General features: G+C 37.3%; 1 long non-coding RNA gene across 1 annotated transcript in view; it reads right to left on the bottom strand.

Annotated features, from left to right (window-relative positions):
* Positions 1 to 16,244, bottom strand: part of LOC308631004 — a 187,929-nt gene that overhangs the window by 95,219 nt on the left and 76,466 nt on the right. The window contains exon 2 of the long non-coding RNA XR_014018085.1: positions 6,954 to 7,029. This is a non-coding gene — a long non-coding RNA (uncharacterized lncRNA). The remainder of the gene's footprint in view (positions 1 to 6,953; positions 7,030 to 16,244) is intronic.

The raw sequence follows: 16,244 nt of genomic DNA, 5'->3' as shown, positions 1-16,244 counted from the left end.
TAGGTTGCAAATGGGGCATCAAAATATCAGATTTTTTTCAACACTTGGTGATTCTAATACCTAGCAGAGTTTGGGATCCACTGGATTAGAGAATATTAATTAATAGAGACCAAGTCCTAAACTTACCCATCAGACACAGTGAGTGTACTTACCATAACAATTAGTTTATAGAGATACCCAAAGGGGTGTGAGCCAGAGAGCTGTGGACATGACTAGTAAAATAAGATGTTCCTAGGGACAAGATGCACAGGCAGGCTACAAGGTACTGCTCCAACTCTCAAATGAAGTATTGATGAACTATAAGAAGAAAAAATTAAGGCAGTCATTCAAATAAAAAGCCATGATTCTCTGATAAAAATCTTCTGGATCTGAACCAGTGCCCCTGCCTGCCATTAAATTAAGGGGGAGCATCTAGGAATCAAATAAGTAGAGTCTTGCCTTAGGTTGAGCTCACAGTAGTTTGTTGGGTGTGATCACCCTCTCCACCCTCGTGGTCTTTTCCTGGGTCCTCGGGTGCATCACTGGGAACACACTTGCCTGTTTGGCAATGGTATCATCCCCACACTGTTTCTTGTGATTTCTAGGATTAAATCTGTAGTCACAAGAATGTCAAGTAGAAGCCTCCAAAATTACCTTCCCAACTCCTATCAAGTCAAAAAAAGTCACATAATAGTAGATGCTAAGTGACATTCTAAAGGACCTACTGGAGACAAAGATCCCCATCATATCCTAATTTAATTTACCAGTATGCCCCTCAAAACTGAGTGACACTGAAGACCTGGCATGAAGTCATTTAAATAACATCTTCACGACAGTATGTTGGATTTATATTAACATGATCCTCAGCACATTGGTCTGGGGAATGTGCTTTTTCCTATACCCTATCAAGAAAGAACACTAGAAACAGTTGCATTCGAAAGATTTACAATCTTGTCCCAGGACTGTATTATTTACTCACTGTCTATTGTAATGCAATCGGAAAGGACCTAGACCATCCATCTGTGCATTCCACAGAATATTCTTTTGGCCTACTAGCCAATGAGATTTTGCTAATTATATTGGGTGAGCAAGAAATGGCAAGAATACTCCAAAACTTTGATGAGATATGTGTGTTACAGAGAGTAGAAAATAAACTTACAAAGATTTAGTCTTTTTTTAAAATATTTTTTAGATGTTGTTGAACCTTTATTTTATTCATTTATTTATATGCAGGGCTGAGAATCAAACCCAGTGCCTCACATATGCTAGGCAAGCTCTCTACCACTGAATGACAATCCCAGCCCCAAGATTTACTCTTAATACATCAGTAAAGGTCGGTATCCTTGGGTCATGCCAGAATATTCACTCTAAAGTAAAAAAAAAAAGAGTAATGAATCTCATTCTTTTCACCATAAGAAGGAAGGAAGCCCAATACCTGCTAATGAATAAACCCACTTTTATTTTCGAAGGCAATTTATTCCCAATTTAACATCCTCCTTCATTTATTAAGCAGCAGAAAGATCTCAAGCTAGAAATGTAACACAGGTCAGAAAAAGGCCCTGCAGAAGGTCTCCCCCGACAATAGGTTTAAGTATTAAGGTCAAGAAAATAACGTGGAGATGTGGGCAAATGGCAAGTATGTTAGTTCCAATTGGGCATTCAGTGATTTTTCTTGGATTGGCATAGGCATGGCTAGAGGGTACAGGAAACCAGTGAGCTTTCAGAACAGCTACTCAGACTCCCATGACACCCACCTCTGGGACTTCTTCCTCCATTCACACCTGTGACTGCATGGGTGATACTTTATTACTAATCTATAGAAGTGGGACCAAAGCTGAGCTTGATTCACAAATGTGTTGGTTTATTATATGGGTACAAGATAAGAAGGTACTATTCATGGATGACTCTGAATTACAGCAGTGAGGGAAAGTGCTCCCATCAACCCTAGCTTTGATGCACCTGATCATCCACATTGTTTGGAAAGACAAGTAGTGTAGGAATGTATAGATGCTTATGGACAATGTGATGAATGGCATAGCTTACTTAGTTTTCTAGAAAACATCACAGATTGGGTGATTTTAACAACATAAATTTATTAACTCACAGTTACAGAGGCTACAAGTCAAAGATCAATATGCTATTGAGTTGGTTTTACTTGAGACTTTTGTCCTTATCTTGCAGATGACCACCCCATTGCTGCCTCTAAACATGGTTGTCCATTTGTGCATGGACACCCTTGGTGTTTCTTTTTCCTAATCTCTCCTTCTCATAAGGACACCAGTCAGATTGGAGGGCCCAATCTAACACTGACATTTTAACTTACCTCTTAAGAACCTTATATCCAAATAGAGGCATGTTCTTTGGTTTTGTAGCCTTGGAATTCACCATTAGATTCTGAGAATAGGGGAAAGCAATTAAGCCCATGCATCTTCTAGGGGCCTTAAAGGAAAGAGACTGAGAGACCAAGATGAGCAGGTCTTGGGAAAAAAGCACATGGATGGACATTTGCAAATAGGCACCAATTATAAAGATTTTTTTTTTTTAGTTTTTTGCATCCATGCACCCAAGATAAAGCATACACCATGTAAAACACTACATAGGCACCACATTTGAGCCAGCATCTTTCATTGCTACCCAGCACATGGATAAATGATAGCAGTAACCATGGTAAAGCATGCAATTACATATGGTCCAACAGCAGGAATCCTTTATTTAAAAATCTAGCCTCTCTTCTGTTACCACTGAATGTTCAACCTGCTAGCAACAAAGATCTATACTGAATCCCTGATATGGTAAAATTTCTCAAGCAAAACGAACAGCCACTTGGTAACAAATTGATTACACTGGAAACCTTTTACTCTGAAAAGAATAGCCAATAGGATGCAGGCAAAGCAAGTTATTACATGTCTCTTCATAAGATGTCAACCGTAGCCCTAACTTAGGGTCTATAAAGTGGTTAGTCCATCCACATGAGATCTTGCACTACAATATATCAGACCAAGGACACTGCTATCCAGCAAAGAGGAGGTACACGAGACCCCTGGATCCAAGGCCCTATCATGAACAGCAACACTCAGAAGCTAAAGTCCTGGTAGAACAGTAGAATAGACTTTTAAAGGCACAACTGAGATACCAGCCTGAAGAAAAAACTCTGAAAATGAGCTACCCTTCTTAGGGCCCTAAGCTAATAACCATTGTGTGGCATATCCACAATAGGCAGAACACAGGACCTGGAACAAGTGGTGAAAATGTGACCCTCCTGCCATCATCCCTGGGGAACTGCTTGTGAAACCTGAGCTCTCCTCTGCCCACAGCTCTGGACTCCCTGGTTTGGGGGTGGGAGGGAAAGCTTCTACTAGGGTACACAGACAGTGTCTAATTAAACTTCAAGCCATGGCTGGCTCGTAATCACTTAGGGATCCTAAGTGCCAAAAGATAAGCAAGCAAGAAAAGGAGTTAGTGACAGGGATAATGGACCTTTATCATCAGGAGGAGCAGGAGGTAGGGCTATTGTTCATGAAGGAGCAGACCTGAGATCTTTTACTTTTGTTATCAAAATTTCCTTTAGTAGCCTTGCTTGCTACATCGCCATCTTGATTTGTGATTAAATGAATAAGTGCAGTACTTGTGACTTGACAAGGTGATCAGGGGCTCATGTCAAGTATTTTGCTCAAATATTTTTCAGTGGAGTTACAGAGCCAAGGCAGCCACAGAGGTTCTGGAAAACATTTGAACAAAAGGCACAGCAATAAGCAAAAGTTTGTTAGAAAGGATAAGAAAAGGGTAAGTGGTGACACTCTCAAGGGAGAGAGTGGGTCCTCTCAGAGAGGAGGACAATGTGCTCCTCCTGCCCTCCAGTTTTACTAGGGGTCCCAGGGAAATTCCCAGACGATCCGGCTCAGGTCCACTGCTTGCTGACCAAAGGTAGGATGTTATCAGACTTTCAAGTTCCCACAGTGCATGGTAGAGATCTAAGGCAATTCGGAATCACTTTGACCCATGTTATTGACTTGTTCTAATTGGGATTTGTTCTTACAGATTTTACGGTTAGGGGTATTTGCTCCTAATTATCCTGTCACACCAAATTCTGACATCTGATCTGTGTCAAGGTCACAAAATTTCCCCCTTTCAGTGTTATGTGTGTTCTTCTTATTGGAAGAGAGGAGCCTTTTAGGCCTGCATTTGTCCTGTAGATAATAGGTTGTCTGCTGAGGAATGAGCATATGCTATTGACTTCAGCCTGGCAGGGCTGCAGGTAAATTGCTTTTCAAAAGAAAGTATGTGGGAGTCAGCACAGTGGAACAAGTTTACAATCTGTTACATGACCCTCATGGATGCCACTGGAATATTCTACCTGAATAGAAGAGGTAGCACCTAAGAGGCAACAAAGAAAGAAATCTAAAATGAGCAATAATGTCATTAGTTACGGTTCCAAGAGTAGCTAGTGTTAGGAGCAGTGTATATTGCCCCATAGAGTTTGGGGGCTTTTTGTTTGTTTATTAGTTCACTTTTGGTTTTTGGTACTTGGGATTTAATCCAGGGTCAATTTTTCACTGAGCTACATCCCCAGTCTTTTAATTAATGAAAAAAATTATATATATGTGTGTGTGTGTGTATGTATGTATGTATGTGTGTGTGTGTGTGTGTGTATATATATATATATATATATATATATATATATATATATATATATAATAGCCTCCCGAGTGTGCTGGGAAATATCCGTAGGAAAATTTGAGCTTAAGAAGAAAGAGAAGCAGATTCCAAACCCTGTTTCAACTGTGGATCCTATCTAAAGCAGTTTCCAAGTTATGAAGCCTCTTTCCTACCATGAGTTTTCTTTATGGCTTTTTTTCTTATTCTTTTATATATATATTATCTTGACACAGGATCTTACTAAGTTGCTTACAGCCTCACTAAGTTGTTGAGGCTCTTGAACTTGCAATCCTCCTACCTCAGCCTCCCGAGTTGCTGGGATCATAGGTGTGCGCCACCATGCCTGGCCCAACAGATTTTCCTAAATATGGAATCAGATGGAGGGAAATTATTGGTCCAAGTAAGTGGAGTCAGCAGCATAAAGATGAGCTGTATAGGACATCAAGATACATGACTTCATCAATTTTCTATTGCTAATAACACAGTTGTAAAAGAAAAGAGGTTTATTTTGGCTCGTGAGTCTGTCCAAGGTTGAGAAGCCACTTTGGACAGAGTTCTAATGTGGCACTTGACTTCACATGACATGAGACAGAACACCCTCATAGAATACCCTCATGAACCTAGTCACCTACTAAAGGTCCCAGAATGGAGATTAAATTTCAAGATGAGTTTTGAAGAAACAAAACATATACAGACTCTTATAGTGCACTATCCAGATCCCCTCTCTAAAGCCTGAAGAACCCATTTCCCTGGCTGGCTGCCAGGTGCTGCCAGTTAAGGACTCACTGCCCAGATCTGTCCTCAGGAACTTAAAGAAATTGTCCTTGCTCAGATTTGTGAATGAGGCAGCACACACCCTTCAGGACAGCTCTGAGCTCCCTGATGGCCAGCTACCATCTTCACACACACGCAGCACTTCACCTCCCTGTGCCCAGAGCTCCCCCCTGGTTTCTCACAGGTATCATTGCTAGGAGCACATGCCAGTAAGCTTTATTTATCTCATCTCCTTTGTAGAGTCTGTTTTCTGAGGAACCTAAGGAAAGCATGTGCTAACTTTAGGGGCTTAGGGTAATGGGGAGACAGGGGAAATGTCCATGGGAAAATTTGAGCTTAAGAAGAACCCTGTTTCAACTATGGAGCCTATCTAAAGCAGTTTTCAAGTTATGAAGCCTCTTTTCTACCATGAGTTTTCCATATGGCTTTTTTTTCTTATTCTTTTTTTTTTTTTTTTTTGAGGCAGGGGGGTGGTGCCTGGAGCTAGAGCAACCAGAGGAGTTAACAGACTCAAGCTTCTATAGGCTCAAGTGAGCTGATATCCTTTCTTCCTCTGAGAAACAGTTCTCTCTCTCTCTCTCTCTCTCTCTCTCTATATATATATATATATATATATATATATATACACACACACATACATATATATAATATATAGATATATAATATATAACTATGTATCCATAGATAATATATGTAAATACATACATATATAATATATATCAATATAGATATATTTATGTCTATATGTATATATATATATATATATATCTGTACATCTAGCTATAAAAATAAATGTAGATGTAAATATACATATCTATATCTACATATAATATATACATATTATAAACATGTGTGTACATATATATTTAAAAGAGAGAGAGGGAGTAAGAGGGAGAAAGAGAGAGAAACTCACACTTAGGATAATAAACCCACCTAGATGTACTTGGTAACAGATCACCAGTTTACTAGAATTTGTAGTCAACTGAATGCCGTTATACAAGGAATTGTTATATGGGAAAATTCAGAATTAAACCAGACAGGCTTCTGCGATATATCCAGGGGATTTCTGTACCAGATCCCATTAAGTCTTTCTCATTAATATCCTACAAGAGCTGTCCCCATGAAGAGTTTAAACATCTATTTGCCCAAGCATGATTCTGATAGGTTGTGTGAATAGTAAATAATCCCCTTTGAGGTAATGAGAGGCTCAATTCAAAGAGGAAGGAGTCTGAAAGGAAGATTCCTAGAGTTTGAGGATAGAAAAGTGAGTGGATAAAAGGAAAAGGACTAAAAGACTCTTTCAGTGGACATGGCTTCATGCAACCAGGAGAAAAATGAGGTTAAGTGGACTAAGGTACACTTCTCAGGCCACTTACATCCCCCCAGTGAAGCCAGGTATCTCTAATTTATAATTCTTCTTGAATTAAATTCTTTTCTGAAACCCACTGTTCAAGAAGGCATGCAAGTGAGAAAGCCTCAACAGACTGTAAGCAGACCACTCAGAACTTAAGGAACTGCTGGCTGTTTAAATACCTGTTCCTTACCTGTGGCCATCCAAGTGTCCTGGGTGCCATTGAGGCAGCCATGCTGTCTTGCCCCATGAATTAACCTTTCCACAGCCTAAAGAACAGGGTAAATAACAGTGTTAACCATCCACTCCACCTGCTTCATGTCTCTTTCTCTACTGCCCTTGTTGTAAATGCATGAGAGAAGAAGCAGCTAGATCTCGGTTCCTCTGGAGACCTCCATGCCAGCTCCTGGTGCTGAATGGGAAATGCAGCAGCTTTCATTTGGTGCTTATGTGCCATTATGCCAAACCTTAGGCAATGAAAGGCTTTATAGACAAATGTTTCCTAGATCAGGGCCCTCTTAGCACCCACAGAATCTGACTGATAGACACAAGATCTCTACAAGATTCCTATTATCCATCGCTCGCCAAACACAAGTTGCTTCTGTGACTGAGTTGGGTAATAGATACATAAAGAAAAAGGAAATACAGTACCTTCAAGGGGTTCATTCTGGTAGAGGCAGAAAAGTGCTAGGAAAAGAACAGGAGGGACAGCAGTGCATATCTGGGGACTGAGGCTCTATGTGATGCACACCTGAGATCAAATTCCTGCTCACTGTGTGTTTACTGTAGAACCATTTTCCAAGCTCCCTAGCCACTTGAGTCTTTTGATTTTCTAATCTGTAAAATGGGAATGATGCTCCCAGAGATGTTTTGAAATTAAATAGGGCAAAATAGAAACTTAGCATTGTGCTCGGTGTGTCAAAAATATCCAATGAATATCAACTACTTTCATAATAATTATTGAGAATGGGAACAGACAAGTCTCAACTGAGACAGTGTCAAAAGACATTTAGTCAAATGTGCTAAAATGTGCAACAGACAAGTCATCTGGTGAAGGCCATGGAATAGTCGTGACTCAGACTCATGCTCCACACACTAAGGTTTCATGTGCATAGGTTATCACCTTTGTCACTTCTCAAGATTCCTCCAACATATGAAGAAACAGAGAATAAGCATAGACCTGATAGTAGAACAACCAGGAGAAGACGCAGCACCTGGGCGGCAACAGGGTCCTCATCCTGAGCTGGCTACAATATTATTCTAATCTGTAAATAGGATTAATAATATAAGGAAAGCAGATACCATGTTATCCCCAAGAGATGAAGTGTTTTCATTTTAACAGTGACCTTCTCAAAGCCCCCAATACTTTCAAATTATCACATATAAAGAAATTTATGAACATCAATGTTTTGAAAAGTTTAGAGACTGCCAGAGATAAAGAAATATTATAGGAAATACAGTTCTGATATGTCAGCAATCAGTGTTTTGCTAAGTTTCTCACAGGATATACAATGATTATGTTAGATATGATAATTTGACTGAACTATATGGTAGTAGAAGAAAACTTACTTCAACCTAGATAGCATATTTCACCAGGAATCCAATGTTATAAAGGATAATTTGATGTTGGAAGAATTCAGATGCATTAAAGTTTTTTTTTTTAATTTGGCTTCAGCATTATAATTAAAATGATAACTGTCATAACAATAACAGGTATTTCTTTAAGGCTTCAGAGCATTTGCTGGAAAATGATTATATGACTTACTAATTGCTTTAGAAAGTCCACCAAAATGTATACTTTGAAAAAGAGCCCATGTCCAGATCATAACCTTTAAAAGATGAGAGGAATAATCAGAATCTGTAACAGCACTGACCGCTGTGCTCCAAAGTATAAATATTCCTGTCTTTGACTGGCATTTAGCATTATAAAAGAAGAATGATGTCCTCTATTGCAGCAAGAAAGGAATCATCAATTCCGTTTACATGAAGATTTTCTAGGTCCTTATGTCAATCATCTCATAAAGTTATTGATTAAAAGAAATAGAAGAGGAATGAAATGGCATAAATAATAGAAAAAATTGAAAACCTGCACACACTCAGTATTTTGAGCTTATGATGCATATCTCAATTTAAGTTTAACCTTCAAACACAAATGTCATGAGATGCACCATCATTTACTGAGCATCCAAGGATCAATCAATTACTTCCATCTACTTAGTACACAATTAGACACCCATTACACAAAAAGTGAAAACCTGCGATTCACCTACTGATTTTTCTCTTCATCTGAGTATTAAAAGAGGACACTTTATATACATGTACCCTGAAGAATTTTCACAAAATGAACATCAGATAGAACGTTATTAGTCTCCAGACATATTCTGTATATTCCCTGTGAATAAGTAGTTCCTTCTCTCTCCTCAGAAGTAATGGTATCTTGTTTCTAACACCCACAGGTGAACTTTGTCTCTCTGTGAACTTTGAACAAATCAAATCAAGTACACATTGTGTGCCCAGCTTCTCTATTCAACAGTAGAGCTTACACCAATAAGGAATTATCCAAACTACAAATCAAAAAAGCAATCTCATTTATAATAATCACTGAAAATAAATTATATATTTAGGAATTAATTTAATTAAATAAGTGAATATCTATCATAAAAACCTATAAAACAATGATGAAAGAAATAATGATGGTACACACCCAAAGTGGAAAGATGTCTCATGTTCATGGATTAGAAAAATAAATAGTTAAAATGCCCATACTACCCAAAGCAATGTACAAATACAAAGCAATTCCTGTCAAAATACAAATGACATTCTTTATAGAACAAGGAAAAATAATTCTTAAATTTGTTTGTAACAACCAAAAAACCCTAAAAAGCCAAAATCACTTTAAGGGGGCAATTGTGGGGATAGGGGAGCAAGTCAGGAAGCATTTCATCATCTGACTTCAAACTATGTTACAAACCTGTTGTAATCAAAACAGCATGGTGTTGGCATAAAAACAGACTTATATCCCAATGAAACAGTGTATTAAATCTAGATGTACACACACATATCTATAGACAACTGATTTTTTACAAAGGTGCTAAGAATATGCATCAGAGAAAAATTTTTTTAATAAAAGGCTCTGGGAAAATTGTATATCAATATGTGGAAGAATAAATTTGACTCCTATTTCTCACCAGTTCCCAAAATCAGCTCAAATGATTAAAGACTTAAATGTGAGGTCTGAAACAATATTTTTAGAAGAAAACACAGAGTAAAAACTCTCTGCTGGGAACTCAGTAATTCTAAATAGCTTTCCAGAGAGGATTTCTCTGCCCTATTTAATGTATAAATAGTCTAGCATAATGAGCACTTCCTCTCCTCCTTTCCTTGTTTAATATTCTCTTAGTATTTATCATTCACTAACCTACATATGGTATTTATTTTATTAGCAGTTTCTCTCCACTAGAATGAACTCTCTCTGTTGAAAGTGATTTTTGTCTCTTTTATTTTTTTCTATTATGTCCTCAGTATCTAGTGCAGTACTGGGAATATGTCTGGAACTTTGTAAGTATTTACTTAATTACCTAATAAGGCATATCTTTTAAAAAATGATACAGTAATTCAAATATTAGGACCAACTGGATTTATCAAGGAAGGCTTCTAAGAGTAGGTAAACTTTTAGAAAACTCGGTAAACTAATTGGAATTATATTTTTTAGGCATCAAATGTAAACCAAAAAACTACAAAAGTCAATGTCAACAGTTGAGGGTGGGAGGTTCAAAGGCTACAAGTGCCATACTTGCCCTTCCTCTCCAACATATGTATGCATTTACCTACTAACTTTCTCCCTTTACTCTAAGTAGATTTAGAAGAACAATTTTGAAAAGTTATGTAGCTTTCTGTGTGTATCATTGGAAGTTTCATGACATAAGCATTGGGCTCCTTTCATGTTTTTCCTACATCTTTCTTTAATCTTCAAATTGCACATATACTTTTTTAAAAGTTTACTATCAGCTTTTAAAAGTTCTAGATATTATGTACTATGTCCAGTGCAAACAGGAAAATTATGAAACAGCAGCGAACAACAGATCTCAATGGATTTGTTTGGGACTGGTCTTCTTAGTAGAGGAAACAAAGGTAAATAGTTCTACCTTACATTTACTATGCTGTACACAACCTCATTCCTGAGGAAAAAATGTTAGATATTATAGGAACATATTTTTTTGTTCATTTCTCCTTTTTTTTTCAATTTCAATAGTAAATATTCACATAATGATAGAATTTATGATTCAAACTCATATTGATGTTTAAGTGGTTGACCAGACAGGGTGGATATTATGGGTGACCAGTTTTGAGATCCAACCCATAATGTTGAAAGTGAGTTTAAGACTTAAAATCAGCATACTACAGTGACAGAGCCATATCAATGTTTACAGCAGCTCAATTCACAATAGCTAAACTATTGAACCAATCTACGTAACTTTAGCAGATGAATAGATGAAGAAAATGTCATGTACATACACAATGGGATATTTCTTAGTCATAAGAAAGAATGAAATTATGGCATTTGCTAGTAAATGGGTGGAACTGGAGACTACCATGTTGAATGAAATAAGGCAATCCCCCCAAACAAAATGCCAAGCGTTCTCTTTGATATGCCAATGCTAACACACAGTAAGGTTGGGGGAGAATAGAAGTTCTTTGAATTAGAGGGGAATGAAGGGGAGGAAGTGGGGATGGGCAAAGGAAAGACAGTAGAATGAAACAGACATAACTTTCTTATGTTCATATATAAATACACAACCAGTGAAACTCCACATCGTGTACAACCACACAATGAGACCCTAATTAGAATAAGTTATAGTCCATGTATGTAAAACATGTCAAAATATACTCTATTGTCATATATATCTAAAAAGAACAAATTTAAAAAGAAAGTGAGTTTAAGATGCTGACAATGCTGGAATTTCTACCTCATTATCAATTAACCATCCTCCTTAGAACAGTATTTTTATTTTTTTCAACCCTGATAAGAATGGTAAAAATGGGCTAATATTTCTTCTTCCTTTGAAGTGGCATTTGGTGAATTTGTTGTACTGTATAATTTGCAAAGAACCATTTCATGAATTAGCTCCCTTAATTCACAAATCAACTCTCAGCTTGATGAAATTGCCTGCATTGTACAGAAGGGGGAAAATGAGCCCTGTAGGAGCTCATTGAGTTTTTGGAGAATAGCAAGAAATCTAAAAGCCATGAGTTGAAACTAGACCTGTTAATAATAAGACCACAGATCTTCTCATTCTGCAAGATGTAACAGTCAAAATTTAGGAAAGTTGCAAGTTAAATAGTATAAGGTAAGGAATGTTTTTCAAGTTTTTCAGACTAAAGTTTCTTCATTGTTAGTAGTGACATTTTGATGCTTAAATAAACAAAATAAATGAATTAATAAGTAAAGCATCATGATTCTCCATCATATACCTGGGTATCTCCCTTTTCCCCTTGTAATCATGTTAACTTTGGGAATTGATATAATCATATTTTTTAAAAAGTAATGTCAGTTTTTGAATTTTACAAATCCATTATTACCATTATACATTTTGGGGTTGTGAAACCTAATAAAGAAGCCCTAACAAATTATGATATTTTATTTATTTTTGTCTTGTATTTCTAATTGAATAAATTGCTAATTACCAGGACAATGAATGAAGAAGGCTGACACACAAAGACTGCCTCCTTAGGAGAATTAACCATTTACTCTCCGCATAAGCAGTGGAAGGCTGACTTTATCCCTCATGGCTGCCCTCAGGAACCTCACAGCACCCATTTGTAGAGAAAAAAAGGATAATATCATTAGTACAAAATCATGTTAGAGGTAACTGTGACTCTTCTTGCTATAAGAAGGAAGCCAAGGAAATTATGCTGACTGAAATCACTGTGCTTTCATAAAAGCCTCCAGAGAACTTTAGGCATTGCTAAAAGGCAACTTGAACCTCACATTGAAGAATTTTTCACTTCTTGAATAAGGGATTTAAGCAAATCAAAACCAAAGTAAAGTTACTTCAACTCAATATATATATATTACATAAAAAAGATTTTTTTTCATTCCAACTTATCAGGGACATTTCAAAATTTGCCAAGTTTGGAAAACTGTTGCAACTGGCAACATTATTGTTTTAGGCTCTCTTACTGGTACTCTGTAAGACTAGATATATGTATCTTGATCATTAAAGTCATCAAATTTCTTCTTTACATTTCTAGAGTACTGCCAAAATCAACAGTGACTAAATTTAATAAGCAACATACCAGACCTGCAGTAATTGTTAGAACAAGTTGAGATCCTAGGAAATATTATCGGTCATAGAAGAGATTATGGTATATTGTACTACTCCTATCAATTTAAGAAATCAAAACTATCAGCAGAAGATCAACACCATTTTAAGATTATATGTCTCTTAAATATTTCCTTTTCCTATATTTATGTAATGAGAATTACTTATTCTGGGTCTGTATTCCACAGAAACCATACTCAATTAAACTAATCATGAAAAATATCTCAGCGTTGTTAATGGGCTTTAAGAGTCACTGATCTCACTCATCAGTCTCATAATAGATGCATCTCTCCCACAACCTTTCCAAACAGCTTAATCAATGTTTGAATACCTCTACTGATGGAGAAGCCCTCTGTAGAGGCACCTGGTGTAACGGGCCCTGTGAGGATGGGTGGGAAGAGAGTTCTAGCATGAATAGTAAGTATGTGTTATACAGTAAAGTCCCCCGGGTTGGAGGCTGCATGGAGAGTAGTAATTCGATGGATTAAATAATGCCAAGTGCAACTGGGATACTTAGTATGGAGCAACATAGGCTCGGATGAGTTTGCAAAGATGAGCAGGAGCCTGAGCATGCAGAGTCTTGAGAGAAAGTTATAGCAATGATTTTGACCTTCTCCTACAAGCAATATGAAGCCAGAAAAGAAATTTTGGTCATCCATGGAATAATCAGTATTGCATTTTCAAAAGGTCACTCTGGCTTTAGTGTAGAGAACAGATTAGAATGAGGTGAGAGGACTCACAGGAATGGATTGGGAAAGTCGCAAGGAAGAGACGGATATGACTTGAACTATGGAACTGATGGGAGATAGAAAGAAGATGAGAGGCTCATGAAAAATAAAAGCAAGCATTGCCCTCCTCTCAGACCACATCCCGGGCACTAGCATGATGGTCATTTTGAGTATTGCCACTAGCTAAGGTGTGATACTCTTATAAGCTCAGAATCACTCTTCATGGTTATTGTCTATAAGTAGAATTTGCTAGTTCAGGTCACGCACGGTGATCTACACTGCACTCAACTGATTTCATAATAGGCAGGACAAGACCAGCTAGGACTGTGTCACCATGTGTGCACTTTGCCTCCTGGAGCTGGCACATGGCAGGCTGTGGGAGGAATGTCGATGTCAGGAGAGCACAGGTATAAGGAGAAGGTCTCATTCACTCCCCATGAGCCCTGAGTTTAAATATTTCAAACATCTGCCAAATCTGCTGCCCTAACTAGCCTAGTGTGACCCAGCAGACATTTCTCCCACCTGCTGGAGGGACTATTACAATCAATAAGTAAACAGACTCAATCAAACCATTCCTATAAACAGTACCATGAAATGCATCGTGTCCTTAGAAAGAATGCATTAACCTTTTTAAATGCAGTATCAATAGCTGGACAAAAAGCTCACTATAATTATCCTCTGAATAAATGATAAGTATGGGGATGGTAAAGAAGTTTTTATATTACAGAACTATCAGAGTCTTGAAGTAAGAGGAGAGGAGTATAATGACAAATGTTGTTTTGCATGTTTAATATTTGATGTGCTTTAGCGGACTAAAGTGGGCTGGCAAACTGCAACTTGTGAGCTGTATGCAGTCTCTCAATTGTGTTTGTAAGTAAAGTTTGATGAGCACATAGCCACACCCACTTGTCTAGATATAGCTTATGGATACTGTCATGCTACAACAGAAGAGTTAAGTAGATGCAACAGAGACTGACCCACAAAGCCTAAAATATTTACTATATGGCCCTTTAAAGAAAGGTGCACCACCCCTGTTCCATCTTAAATAGAACTTTGTTTAAAAGAATAGTAGATTTATTTCAGCAACTTTTACACCAATTTCTTGATGTCCGTTAATATAGATACTACTCACTGAGAAATCATAGACTCTCCCTGTAATCCCAGCAGCTCAGGAGGCTAAGGCAGGAGGATTGCAAGTTCAACATCAGCCTCAGCAACTTAGCGAGGCCCAAAGCAACTCAGTTAGACCCTGTATCTAAATACAATATAAAAAAGGGATGAAATGTGGCCCAGTGGTTAAGTACCCCTGGGTTCATTCCTGATAACAACAAACAAACAAACATTCAATCCAAGATCCAGTTTTATTTCATCTGATGGAATAATTTAATTATTTAAGAGATGGAAATTTAAATTGTTGATTTTTTAAAATGGATATATACCCAAAGTAAATGAAATCAGCATGCCAAAGGGATACCTACACACCCATACTTATTGTGGCACTATTTACAATAGCTAAGATATGGAATCAACACAGGGCCCAGGAGTTAAGGGAGTAGAAGAAGTGCGGATGGATATGATTGATGTGTGCTGTATGTAAGTATGGAAATATCACAATGAACCCCATTAACATGTACAATTAATATGTTAATTTAAATTTTTTAAATTAGGCCAAATGTTTCTGTTAGAAGAGCTATTTGGAGGTGTTTGACTAGCATAGACTTTCATTTTTAAAAGTGCTATTAAATTAAACCCTCTTTGAAATAATAATGACATAAAGAGAAAACCGCTTATGAAAAACTCTAAAAAGACTTCTTAAAGCTAAGCTCTCAAATTTTCAAGCTCCATCCAATTGCCCTTAGTTCCCCCAAATTCACAGCCCTCAAATAAAAATATGTTAAGTAATAAGAAACCCATATGAAATGCAGTATTTCAAGTGACCTTATAAGATCTATTTACTTTAACATGAAAAACTCAGCTTCAATCAGCCTACTACCTTAGGCAAACTGTAATTACATTCCTACTTAACTATTATTGTGCAAAACCAGCCATAGTCATCCAGTTTTTTTGCTTAGAAACTGACACCCCCAGCTGTCTGACAGACTGGCTCTTTGACCCAGTGAACATCTTGAACCATGTTAAATTAAATGTTTTCAGTATTGGAGCACAGGAAGCTGGTATGAATTTTGATTTGTTTTCTAACATCTTCTGAATAGTCTGAGAAAAGATAAGACAATTTAGGGCCAGTAGAACCCTTATGGTTTAGTGATTTAACAATGGAGACACAAGTAGTATTTAGCAGAGCTAATGAGAGACAAAGAATCCTAACATTGATAGACATTAAAAGTTCTGAAAAGGTCAATGTGGAGCACAACAGGGCACAACTCTTACTCGCTGTTGGTGGAAATTCAAAACCTGGTACATCACTTTGAATAC

This window comes from Spermophilus citellus (assembly GCF_964194105.1).
Source record: "Spermophilus citellus genome assembly, chromosome: 11".
Lineage (NCBI taxonomy): Eukaryota > Metazoa > Chordata > Mammalia > Rodentia > Sciuridae > Spermophilus > Spermophilus citellus.
Note: the sequence above shows the minus strand (reverse complement) of the source record. Positions and strands in the feature narration are given on the sequence as shown.